The sequence below is a fragment of the Numenius arquata genome, chromosome 3 (genome assembly GCF_964106895.1).
Source record: "Numenius arquata chromosome 3, bNumArq3.hap1.1, whole genome shotgun sequence".
Classification (NCBI taxonomy): Eukaryota; Metazoa; Chordata; class Aves; order Charadriiformes; family Scolopacidae; genus Numenius; species Numenius arquata.
In genome coordinates, this window is record NC_133578.1 from 73,230,429 (window position 1) to 73,244,144 (window position 13,716).

The window sequence follows — 13,716 nt, forward strand, 5'->3', positions numbered from 1 at the left end:
TTTCTGAAGTTTTACCAGTCTGGCTTCACAAAACATCACTAAACACGTTTCCATTCACCTTATCAGAATTAAGCCACTATTTCTTTTATGTAAAACAAAATAACATCAAAGCCAAAATATAAAAAGCAGATTTGTGGATGAAAGCAAGATGTATTTTTTCAAAAAACCCACCATCGGCCTTTAAAAGTCACTCTCCATCTACAACTGGAAAATCACCTTAGACTTTCATCCTATTTACTGCCTCAACGGCCAGGATTTGGAAGGTCACGTCACAGCACCTCATTTACCTTCCCCTCTTCTTCCCACTCATTTTCTCCTGATATTTAGCACAGATCCCACAGAAAATGAGGCAAGAGACAATTATTTGGGAAGATTCTCAACCAAAACAAATGTCCTACTTGTTTCTCCTGAAGTAAATTTCATAGTTTGAGGATCTCTTGCCGGAGAAAGGAAAAAAAATACATAACAGATTGCCATGTTAGACCCTAGAAAGGTCTAACTCGCGGTAACTAAAATTCAAATGTGTGAGCAGATTAGATTAGATTAGATTAGATTAGCAGCCTTCCAGGCGCAGCGTGCCAGGCTGGCCTGCTCTGAGCCAGATTAGAGAGTCAGCAGGAGGTGAGAGCTGCAGCCTCACCGTCCCGCAGAAGGTCCGGCTCGTGTCTCTGCACGGCGGCAGATCCCCACCGGGCCCACGTTTAGCGCCCGGCAGGAGCAGGGGCTATCGCTGCTCCCAGACGCTTCTCCCAGGAATTCGCAGCCCTTGGCTTCTCTCTCTGCAAGGGTCCGAAAAATTCCTACTGGAAATGCTCATGTCAGATATATATATATATACATAAAGACAGACAAATATAGACACAGATGCATGGGCTGCTGGTTCTTGCTCAGAATTTCAGAAAATATCAACAGGAACTTCTACAGGAGATGGGCTACCGGAGTGAGCCAGGCAAAAGTTTGGTTGTTTTTTTTTATAGAATGTCACTGTTTCCCCAAATTTCTTATTTTCTATCCCAAAGAAATTGTGTAAGACCCCGATTCCGCAAATTAAGCAAGCAGAAAACTAACTGCAAGAAGAGAACTAAGGAAGCACTAAATGTGAGTAGAGGGGGAAGGTGACACACGTAGGAGTGGAATCACGCTTTTGGCGAGGTGACAGTGAGCTGTTAGATCAGCTCACACATCTGATCAAACTGCAACCTTTAAATAACCTTCCAGAAGCAACACAGTGCAGAGTGAAATGTAAAAAAAATAATTAAAAATAATTCTTTCAAGCCTCCAAGAAGGGAACCCAAGCTGCATTTATTAAGTTCATGGAGGCTAAGGGAGAAGGGGTTCCATCCTGTCTCCAACAGCAGCACATGAGCATCCTCAGAAGCATCATTTGCTTCAGTCCCAGTGGTTCCTCCCAACACCCTTCTCCCATGCCTGGGAGCTGGACATAACTGCTAAGGGGACGACAAGCCCTACACTTCAAGGAAGATGGACACAAGCAGCAAAGGATGCGAGACGCTTGCAGAGAACTGCATTGTGTGGGAGGGAGACTTCAAAACACACTGGCAAATCCAAGTTTTCAAGTGGCACTCCCAGCTGGCAGCACCACACAGACCAACCAGCAACGGCTGAGTCCTGGGAGGCAGGAGGTGCCCAAGTAGGTTGGATATCAAGAAAAATTTCTTCACCGAAAGGGTTATTAAGCATTGGAACAGGCTGCCCCAGGAAGTGGTGGAGTCACCAGCCTTGGAGGTATTTAAAAGATGTGTAGACGTGCTGCTGAGGGACATGGTTTAGTGATGGCTTCTGTCAGTGTTAGGTCGATGGTTGGACTCGATGATCTGAAAGGTCCCTTCCAACTGAGACAATTCTATGATTCTAAGTTGCTGTGAACAAATGTCTGATGCAAACACAAGTGATCTCCCTGCAGGGACGCTGGTCAAACATCTGAAGGAAGAACCACAGTGGCCACAGCCGGATGCTGGGGGAAGAGGTGACACCAGGCAAGCACAGACGACACTTCCTCCAAGTGCTCTCCCAGCCTCCATCTATTTTTATCCCAGCGGATTTCCTGAGCCAAGTGTTGTTTCTGTCATTCACCAGCCCTGAGTGAAACTCTTCCAGTTACTCATCCCATCTCCTCTTAAAGCAGTTAACTTTCTGCAACCTTCCCCAGCAAGTTCCAAAGGTCTATTATCAGGTCAGCGAATGGTTTTAAATCTGCATAAAACGTATTGACCGCACAATAAAAGAATCGGTTAGGTTTGTTTCTTGCCTGTATTTCAGGGTCTTTGTATCAATTACTGCCAAGGAGAACAGTTGCCTGTATCCTGGGAAACACAAAACCACCACCAAGTACTCTCAACAGCGACAGAGGCACATTTAACCTCTTCTTCACCCAAAGGACAATCTCAGCTTAGTTACTAAAGCCTAACATTTTGGCTGCTCTCCTCGGAAGGGAACGCTGCCAGCTCGCCTATACGCATGCAAACAGAAGAGATTCATTCATTTGCATCTCTTTCTTTACCCTGAATAAATAGAGTACAAAACATGCAGCAGGTTTTTTTCTTTTTTTTTTTTTTTGGAAACCCACCCCTTCCCCTGTCTCTGATGATGTCGGTTGATAATGAAAATGGGGACACGTGTTCTTAAAAGGCAGTTAGGCCTGCTGTGATAAGATTATTTTTTTTTCTTTCCGAAGCCGTAAAGGCAAAATTATCTATGACCATGACCCACCAAGAACACTGATGCACAGGGCTCAGCTGAAACCATTAGTATCTACTCAGGAGAGAATCAAGCCAGACATCTCAGGACTTCTCTAATTTTCAGGCTGGGATTTCAAAAGGACTGAAGAAATCATAGAGTCAGAGAATGGTCTAGGTTGGGAGGTTGGAAACAGATGTCTTAACTCCCACCAAAAGCAAGTGAGATTTTAGAGCTTCTATACTTTTTATATCATTCATCAATTCTAAAGCTACCACAGAACCAAAAGTAAATAATAATCAAAAAATAGATGCATTTTCTAAATTATGTAAGAAGCGTACCCCATCCCTGCTGGCCAGGTAGTTGGTATCACCTCAAGAAAACAAAGAGCAAAAATTGGCACATACTGCAACTCAAGAAGTCAACTTCAATGTAAACACTTAGGAGATGGCAGCATCGATGCAAAGGTCAAGTGCAAGTGTTTAGAAATACATTCTAAAAAACTTATGGATGCCCAGAAAGGAGGAACTGATGCTTTACGCAAAACAAACACCTTAGTGGCTTCTCTTCTTTTCTGTTTCGGAATGCCAAAGCTCGTTCCAGATGCTGACGAACCATAGCCAGAATCAAAAAATGGAGAAAAAAGATGGAGAAATAAGGAAATGTGGTGATTAAAACACTCAAAATGGCTGGTCTGCAGGGGAATCTTGCAAATAAAACACCTATTTGTTTATTTGCCTATGAGGACAGGCTGAGAGAGTCGGGATTGTTCAGCCTGGAGAAGAGAAGGATGCAGTGAGACCTTCCAGTACCTAAAGGGGCTACAAGAAAGCTGGGGAGGGACTCTTGACCAGGGATTGGAGTGATAGGATGAGGGGGAACGGTTTTAAACTGAAAGAGGGGAGATTTAGATTAGATATCAGGAAGAGATTTTTCACTCTGAGGATGGTGAGACACTGGAACAGGTTGCCCAGAGAAGCTGTGGCTGCCCCATCCCTGGAGGTGTTCAAGGCCAGGTTGGATGGTGCATTGAGCAACCTGGTCTAGTGGGAGGTGTCCCTGCCCATGGCCAGGGGGATTGGAACTGGATGATCTTTAAGGTCCCTTCCAACCTGAACCATTCTATGATTATTTACTTCTCTATTAATAAAACAGACAAGTTGAATTTAAAAACATTTAGATCCACATCTTCATTCAACATAAGGCAGCACCACAACAGGGGGGTTCATTCAGTACCGGGGAGGTGCAGCATGAGAACAGCTCAAGATTCATCTCCAAGAGTTGCACCGGCACCGCGGCCATAATTGAGTCAGTGTATTTAACTCTGATCGGGTAGTAAATAACGCGTAGAGTCTCCCCAGGTTCTGGACAGGCTCCACAGACCAAATGGAGACACATGGGGTGTCAAACAAAGCCACCGCCATCACTCCAGGATGGGTGACAGCTTCTCTGTCTTTCATGATCGCAATGTGAGGAGCCTTGCCAGAAACACGCCTGATGTTCTCCATGGGAGTGAACAGAATGCATAATCAGAAGTTTCCAGACGAACAATTTAACTGCTTAACGGCTGCACAACAGCGACTAAGACATCCCACTGAGACACGTCAGGACAATCTTCAACTGGAAGCGTAGCCAAAGACGTCTGAAATCTCTCCAGACCTGACTGCAACCAGCCTTTTGGCTCAGGAAGCTCCTCAGATGCATTCTTGAGTGGACAAAAAACAGGTAAGGAACACCACAGTTTCAAACTTCACTACAAACTTAGGACCTAGAATTAATACAGCTAGAAATACTGGCAGGAGAGCTTGACTCCAGCAGAAACCTACTCCAGAAGGAGATGACACTTCAGGTGGACGCAGGATACGATACCTACATGAATACAAATTTCTAAGAGGCGTTTTCATGTGTCTATTGTAATTCTCATAAACGCCCTACTCCTGTAAGGAAGTCACACGATCATACACCAGTTGAATGCTGTTTACTGTCATCACATTGACTTTATTTAGGTTTCTAGAGCTAACATTTACATCCCAAACACAAAAAAAAAAAGGCAAGTACAGCTGAGCAAAAGAGAATGGGGAGCCCTTAGAGGAATTTCCTACCAATAATAGGTAAGTGATAGGTCACCTATTGAAAAAAAAAGCTTTTTCAATAGCTAGAAGAATGAATAGCAATCGTTTTTTACTCATTTGTCTAAAGAACCCACAAATATTCGATACAGCTGGTTTGAAAAATATATACTATTTCCTAAATTAGGAGAATGTGTCCAAAAATAGAATTTACACTACCGTGTATCGAGGAGGTTGTTGAAAAATCAAGTCAGACCAGAGAAAGGCCAAAAGGCGCAGGATACCCTCGGCTCTCCCAGGATGTATCAATAATACCTTGCGCTTCTCTAGATGAGCGAAAATGAATTGCTTGCTTGTAAATTAACAGAGCTGATGTGCTACTATGAATAATTGAAGTTGGAACAATTTACTCCCAGCGTGACTACAAACCTAATTTCCCTATTTAGTAAGAAGGAGAAAGTGTCTTGCACTAGAAAAAAAGGTCTTTAAGTAGCACCTCCGACATAGGGACACGCTGCTAATGTCTGAGAAGCCCTTCAAATATGTCAAATGCTATTTATATATGAAGTATTGTAACTCCTGATGAGAGATTTATATGGGGAGCTTAAATGAAAAGCTGGACAAAAGTAAACTACAAAGCTCTGATGTAAATTAATTTATAATTTCCATAAAGGAAAACTCTAGAATGTCCTCAAAACACCAAAATGCAGGTTGTCCTCGAATGACACTGTCTGATATTCGAAGAGCAAAGCCCACATCCCTCTCTCTCATTATTGTGCTACTTTCTCTCTCCTGCAGCGATCTAGCAAACACCTTTGTACATCATGGGCTAAACCAGGCTGGGGAACTGATCCAGCTGAACAAAACTCTCCTGCAAAAGCCCAGCAACAAGTATATACTGAAACTACAGCCTGAAAACATGTTACTCTGGTGCCAAGGATTTTAGAATCATAGAACTGTCTCGGTTGGAAGGGACCTTTCAGATCATCAAGTCCAACCATCAACCTGACTCTGACAAAAACCATCACTAAACCATGTCCCTCAGCACCACGTCTACCTGTCTTTTAAATATGCCAGGGATGGTGACTCCAGCACTTCCCTGAGCAGCCTGTTCCAATGCTTGATAACCCTTTCAGTGAAGAAATTTTTCCTAATATTTAATCTAAACCTCCCCTGGCACAACTTGAGGCCATTTCCCCTTATCCTATCACTTGTTACTTGGGAGAAGAGACCAACCCCCACGTCGCAACAACCTCCTTTCAGGTAGTTGTAGAGAGCAAATTTTGTCACCGTGCAAGCCCAGAGACACCGTCAACCCAAGCAACACATCCACATAAACACCTCAGCACCTCTCACACTGAAGCCATACACAGATCAGTCATCCAAGGTGCCTCCCCACATCCACGCATCTTTCCACAGGGAATCTACACTAATGCAGGATGTACTCTTGACTTGAGATGAGGTACTGATCTCCTCTCTCTGGTGACCAGTGATAGGGCACAAGATAATGGAGTGAAGATGCGTCAGGGGAAGTTCAGATGGGATATTAGGAAAAGGTTCTTCACTGAGAGGGTTTTTCGTCACTGGAACAGACTCCTGAGGGAAGTGGTCATGGCACCAACCTCGTCAGAGTTCAAGGAGCGTCTGGACAATGCTCTTAGTCATTCAGTTCAGTTTTAGTTAGTCATACCATTCAGTTTTAGTTAGTCATACAGTTCAGTTTTAGTTAGTCATAAGGTTCGGCTTTAGTTAGTCTTGCGAGGAGCAGGGAGTTGGACTTGATGATCCTTAATGGGCCCCTTCCAACCAGAGACATTCTATCATTCCATGACTTGAAGCCGTCTTTAGATCTAGGTGTTTCCAGAAAAATGCCAAAGGGCTATTTATTGCTATTACTGTGTTTAAAATGTTATTCTGCACATCTTTCTCATCCAAGGATATCAAGAGTATTTTGCACAAGTAAAACAGGCACTCTAAAGACCAAAGGTATTTTTGCCTGTTATAATTAGTCTGAATATCACAGTACCGTCCACTTTTTTTTTTCAATATTGCTTACATTTGCAAGTCTGTAGTTTTGGGTGCTTTTTTCAAGCTCACCGAATGGAGGCACGTATTAACTAACAATTCAACTATGCCTTGTTACCTGTTACAATGCATGGAGTTATGCAGCAGAGAAAAGGAAGAGGAAAAAAGGGTAAGTGGTACCTATTTTCTAGCTCTTTTACTATATCAGAAATTATTTTATACATCTTTACACCTATCTAATTGATGTTAGAAACCAGTGCGCTCCACTGCTTCTATACATCTAGAAGTTCCTCTGCCTCAATGCACATATATTACTGTATACATGTAGAAATTAGATTGAGTATGTAACCACTGCTGTATGCAGCAGATTTCTATAACACCAAAAATAATTACCTGGCACAGTTTTGAGTCATAGAATCATCTAGGTTGGAAAAGACCCTTGGGATCATCGAGTCCAACCATCTACCCTACACTACAAAGTTCTCCCCTACACCATATCCCCCAACACCACATCTAAGTGACTCTTAAACTCCTCCAAGGATGGTGACTCAACCACCTCCCTGGGCAGCCCCTTCCAGTGTCTGATCACTCTCACTGTGAAGAATTTCTTCCTAATGCCCAGTCTAAACCTACCCTGTTGCAGCTTGAAGCCATTCCCTCTCGTTCTGTCATTAATTACCTGTGCGAAGAGACCAGCACCAACCTCTCCACAGTGTCCTTTCAAGTAGTTGTAGAGAGTGATGAGGTCTCCCCTCAGCCTCCTCTTCCTCATACTAAACAGTCCCAGCTCCTTCAACCGCTCTTCATAGGATTTGTTTTCCAGGCCCTTCACCAGCTTCGTTGCCCTCCTCTGCACTCGCTCCAGCACCTCGATATCTCTCTTGGATTGAGGTGCCCAAAACTGGACACAATACTCGAGGTGTGGCCTCACCAGTGCTGAGTACAGGGGCACAATCACCTCCCTACTTCTGCTGGTCACGCTATTTCTAATACAAGCCAGGATGCCATTGGCTTTCTTGGCCACCTGGGCACACTGCCGGCTCATATTCAGCCGCTTGTCAATTAGAACCCCCAAGCCCTTTTCCGCCAGGCGGCTTTCCAGCCACACTTCCCCAAGCCTGTAACGATGCATGGGGTTGTTGTGGCCCAAGTGCAGGACCTGGCACTTGGTCTTGTTGAAGCTCATACCATTAATGTTGGCCCATCGATCCAACCTATCTAGGTCTCTCTGTAGAGCCTCCCTGTCCTCATGCAGATCAACACTCCTGCTTAACTTGGTGTCATCTGCGAACTTACAGATGATACACTCTATGTTATTATCAAGATCGTCGATGAAGATGTTGAACAGAAATGGTCCGAACACCGAGCCCTGGGGAACACCACTTGTGACTGGCCGCCAGCTGGATTTAACTCCATTGAGCACCACTCTTTGGGACTGTCCAGACAGCCAGTGCTTGATCCAGCAGATCGTATGCTCGCCCAGGCCATGTGTAGCTAGTTTTTCCACTAGAATTCTATGGAGAACAGTGCCGAATGCTTTTTGAAAGTCCAGGTAGATAATATCCACAGCCTTTCCCTCATCCAATAATCGGGTCATCTTGTCACAGGACACTAGTCCTGCTGGTGTTCACACCAGCAATTCTTTCCACTGAATGTGAAAGAATTTTGTGTGACCAATGTGCTATCCCTGTACTATCGTACCATAAGGATCGATTTGAAGAGAGAAATCTTCTCCTTTACAGATGGTAGTCAATCAGAACCAGTATTGTGTACACCAGCTCTGCTCCAGCCACAGCATCCGTGACCTTTTGTCCAGATATTGGGTCAAAATAAGGTGGGTTTGGAAAAGGGGAAGAGACTTGGGGGGCAGAGGTGAAGGGGTGAAATTGTAGCTGGAACTTAGTCTTCTCAGTGGCTGAGGTTTACACTGATGACTCTCTTGCTCTTTTTCAAGATAGGCGACAGGCAATATCTTTCTTGGGATGTGTTTGGGAACTGGGAATGCTGCAGCAGATGATGAGAGATGCTCATAAAATAAAGCTTTAATGGCCTATTCCCGGGTGATGCAGTAACACTGCGGTGCTCGCATAAGCATTTCCTTTCTTCCCTCAGTTTTCTCATTGTGTCAGTCTGCAAGTCGATGCAGCGAACGCGATTCCGGAACTGACCTGGATTAAAAACAACACTTAAACAGTCATTCGTTTTAACTTGGACTGAGTTTGTCGAACAGTCACAACAACTCTTCCAGCACAACTAAGGTGGCAGCTTGAGAAAACAAACAGCGAGAAGGAAGCTGGAGCTGCTGCCAGAAGAAATGCTCATTGAACTAGGATATCATTCCAGACCTTTGCACTAGAGACTCTTTCCACTTCTCCACCACAAACTGGATCTCCAATCAAACCCAGGCCTCCTGTGTTACTGGGTAAAAATACAGGAACCATCCATAGCACAGAAATACCCGCAAAAACTCTGGAGCCTAATGTAGAGAAACCTGGAAGGAATGGAAATACTGCAAAACCAGCAAGCCAAACCTGAATGAAATGCAGACCCTGTAGGACGGACTAAGACACGCAAACTGCAAATGGTTTGGGAAGATAAAAATTGGAGATGGATAGCAGGAAAGAGTCAAACAGGAAAAGGGCAAGCAAATACTAACACAGTAATGCAGTTTAAACAACTGCTTTAGGGATGTCGCAGCTAAATGTCCTTCAACCCTTCTTCCAGAAAGCTCAAATTAGAGAATTGCTGGAATACAGAGTTTTCCAACCCTGGACCCGTGCCTTCTAGCTGTGAAAAATAAGATACTGCAGGTGGATAGGGAAGCTGATGAATTTGCTCTGGTCTTTCTCCCTGATGGAGGGACGGGACACAGCCAAGGCACGCCCCTTGACTTCAAACTTTTTGGGCTCCATTAAATTAGAGATACCCTTAACCTTAGCAACGATGTTCTTTTTTTCTTCAGCTTTTTGAGTTCTCATTCTGTCGGCATTAAAGAAGCTGACATTTTGGGGTGGTATTGCATAAAAAAGGAAGAAAAAGACTACTTTAATGAAGTATTAATATTAAAATCAAAAAGAAGAAAATACTGAAATAGATACAATACATACAAAACTGTATCAAGCTCCCAGGATGACATCACCAGCAGGCACTGGGGAAGTCCCAGAATGGACTCAGCGATCAATGGAAACTGGGTTCCCCAGCTCTGGACTCAGGAACACATAGACCGGGATTCAAAGGTAGATGAACCGACAGAGATCAAGAAGAACAGAGAGAGTCCTCTTTGGACGTCGGTCATTGAAGAAAGAGAGCTGACCCTTTGATCCCTCAGGTTTTATACTGAGCATGGGGCAGATGGGATGGAATACCCCAGTTGGTCAGGTCTGGGTCACCTCTCCTGTCCGCTCCTCCCCACAGGTGGGACCCCTCTACGCTTTTTCTGTTTCCGACCCTCCAATGGGGCAAATAAGGAAATTGGCTGACCTTGGTTGTTACAGCAATAAGTATAAGCAAGAGCCTCTCTGCATACTGTTCCTTGGCGTGAAGTACAAACATTGGTCTTATCACCCTGAGAACGAGCAGTTTTCTCCACAAAATTTCAGAGAGTTAGAGGAGACCTAACTAAGATGTAAAATTACTGAACAGAAAGTTGGTTCTGTTTTACCTCAAATCAGGCCAGTGATTTACCCCCAAGCGCTGGTGAAGATGCGGTGGCAGCGTTTACTTCCAGGGTGCACTTGAGACCAAAGAAATTCCATCTCAGCAACACCCACCGGACTCCCGTGTCACATCTGGGGCTGGGAACAGGGCAGAACCCTGCGTCCTCTCCAACCCCACAGCCCTGGAAATCTCTCTCTAGATATGCACGTAGACAACACATCCAAATGAAGAAATTTGGAGATAAACAGGGAAGATAAACAACCTTTCTTTCTCTGGCACCTGCGTGGCTGTGAGAACGCTACATACCCGTTTCGCAGTAGGAGACCGCTGTTTGCACGTTCATAAAAACCTCTTTTTTTTGGTTGTTTTTTCTCTTGGAAGCGAAGCCTGTCTTTAGTATTACACTAAGGAAAAAAGGGGTAAAGGCAGTAAAGGGAGCATGCCAGTTCTTTGAAATCCAAGAAAGCATTTCCAAGAATTGAAAAGCTGCCCTTGAATCCTTTGCAGAACACACAGACTCATCCCTCAAAGGAAACAGCTGTCTTTGAGGGACTAAACCCATCCAGAATAAACAGAGGTCCCCAGCCAGAAGTTCTCCTCAAAGCAAAGCCTACACATAGACCACATAGACACGTTGTTGTCACGGGTAAAGATATTTCAAGTCAAATAGCGAGGAAATTGTTCCTTTAGTCTAGACACTTAAGAGACTCTCACAGAAAGGTAACTCCTGTTCATCTGAGCTTAACAACATGAATTTTTTAATGAAAAGGGTTTCCCCTCATGAGCGAGGATTTGTGTATAACGTAAACAACTGAAGCACTGTTTCCACTCTTAGGAAGTCATAAAAGATCTTTTGCCTTTTTTTTTTTTTTTTTTTTTTTTTTTTAAAGGGAAAAGGGCCTTTCCTCACTTCTTAGACTGCCAAGCGCATCCTTTCCATTGACTTTGTTAGAAGCAGATGATGTTCAAAATCACAAATCAGGAAAGAAAATTCCACCCTTCTTTTCCCTTGGCATTAGTACGTTCCACAAATTCCTCCACTTTACCAGCAGAAATACCTTTAATTGGCTCTCCTGGAGATTTCAGACCACATCTGACTTCCTTTCAATACTGGAAAGGTTCCTCAGCTATAGTTCCAGAAGCTGTGCTAATCAGGGAGGAGTCTTGAAAATCCTTTTTTTTTTTTCTTTTCCTTTTAATTGCAGAGCTGTCTCAAAGACACCCACCTCTCTATATTCTTAAAGAGCTCCTTGGAAAGAAGTCAAAAGCCAAACCCAGCATCAGGCTCCTCAGTTTGTAATTCAGAAGAAATGGAAGCTCTATTGCAGAATGTCTTCTCCAGAAAAGGAGGGAGGGGGTAAAACTAAGGCATAAAAACCTTAAAGGCTATTTTAATCTTAAATTATTCGGCTTGGTCGAACAGCAGTCACTCCATTGGAATGTAGGCTTGTACTCAACAACGGTTTATGGTTTCTAAAATAAATGTCAGGACATCGTAACACATCAGTGCTAGATCTTTACTACGGAGTACCTGCACATTCAACAGTCGTCGACCCAGTTTAACAAACTAAAAAGCCCCACATCTGTTAAAAGAATGAAGTTTAACAGCAACTCATCATATTCTTCTTTATTAGGAAAGGAGAACAATACAAAAATCCCATTAGTTTTACCAGAAAAATCCAATTAAATGTGGATAAAAGAAAACTAAAAATTAAGGCAAGCCTCAAGTAACTGCTACTTGCCTGTTCTTTTGATCCTACTTCTATTTAAAATGACATATTTTTGCTTAAAATAAGGATATGCAACTCTCAAACTGAACTCAGCCCTGAATTTCTTACAGGGACTGTAAATTTTGGATCCTTAAAGCCCATAACCACAGGTATTTCTGAGCTGGACAAACCAGAGATGCAATCTTTGCTTTTGTTTTTTTCAAGTTACTACACACTTCTTTGGAAAGATAACCTTGATTTTAAGTACCATGTAAAGAATCCTAGACATCCATCCACAGTGGAGGCTTGCAAGGTTAAAAACATACTGAGGCTTACTTTTTCTTCCCTTGTACCAAGTAATACACTTTATGAAATGAATCAGTAATGTTAGATATCTATCAAACCACTGTACTTCAGCCAGGGAGCAAAGAAGTTTCAAGTAGCACCCAAAAAACCCTATTCCATGTAAAATAAGTGTATGCTATCGACGATAATGATTCCCATTGTTGTACCTTTAATCTGCCCATTCACCAAGTTATCCCTAAACACAGATGTGAGCTTATTGACAAGAGACAGCTTTTCTGATCATCCCCAATGAAAATCCTTGAATTTCACAGGTCTGTGACCACTGTCACAAGATCTACTCCACTTAAGAATGCTCTTAGGTCTTATCACACGCAGCCATGCTCAACAATAAACAGTAGAAAGGAAAACATTCTAAATTCTTTAGTCTTTTTTACTTAGCTTTCTCTTACAAACCTAATAGTGGGCAGAAGGCAGACAACAGGACTCCTTAACTCTGACGGCTCTCTCCCTTCAGCAGATTGGAACTGTGTCTTTGCAGTGGGATTTGAAGCACCGTGCAGAGATTGGAAGGAACGACCAGATGGGAACCTGCTTCTACAGTAAGAACCTCTCAGAAGAAAACAACCCCGCACACCACCTACCACCACGCAAGATTCCACTCTGGGAGGATAATTAAAAAACAAGCAAACCACAAAGTTTTCAAAGCATTTGACATCTTGAATTGAGCTTCATTGCAGTTTAAATACCACAACGCCTCAAAAATTGAAAGAGTAAGTGTAGCAAATGGCAAGTAAAGGTCTTAGCATTAGAGAGAACGTTTGCTTCAGAATAAATACTGTTTTTTCATACAAACTTACATTTCCACATACCTCTAAGATCACAGATACTTAAAGTTACTCTTTAAAAAATCCCAACCTTTGGGGTTTTTTTGCACAGACTAATCGAAGTAGCACACTGTACAAACCCAAGCATCAGGCGACTACCAGGATGGCAGGGCGGACAGACAACGGGACTTACTGGGGGGAGAAAGGATTCTTCAGCTTAGTTCCCTCACACTGTGGAGGAATGAGTTTCCAAACAACACTTTTTTTAAAAAAAAGTCATGCACAAATGACATTTAAACATTTTAAACATGTACATATACATATCTTACATTTAAACATGTAATTATTTTTTTTTAAACATGAAAAGTGTCATTTAATGTCACCATCCCTGCCATGAGGTGTCACTCAGGCTTGTGGGGAGCATGAAGT

The 13,716-nt window shown here is 43.1% G+C and overlaps 1 protein-coding gene across 10 annotated transcripts in view; it reads right to left on the reverse strand.

Annotated features, from left to right (window-relative positions):
• PTK2 (protein tyrosine kinase 2) overlaps positions 1–13,716 on the reverse strand; it is a 219,819-nt gene that overhangs the window by 110,109 nt on the left and 95,994 nt on the right. The gene's annotated exons all lie outside the window — the stretch shown is intronic.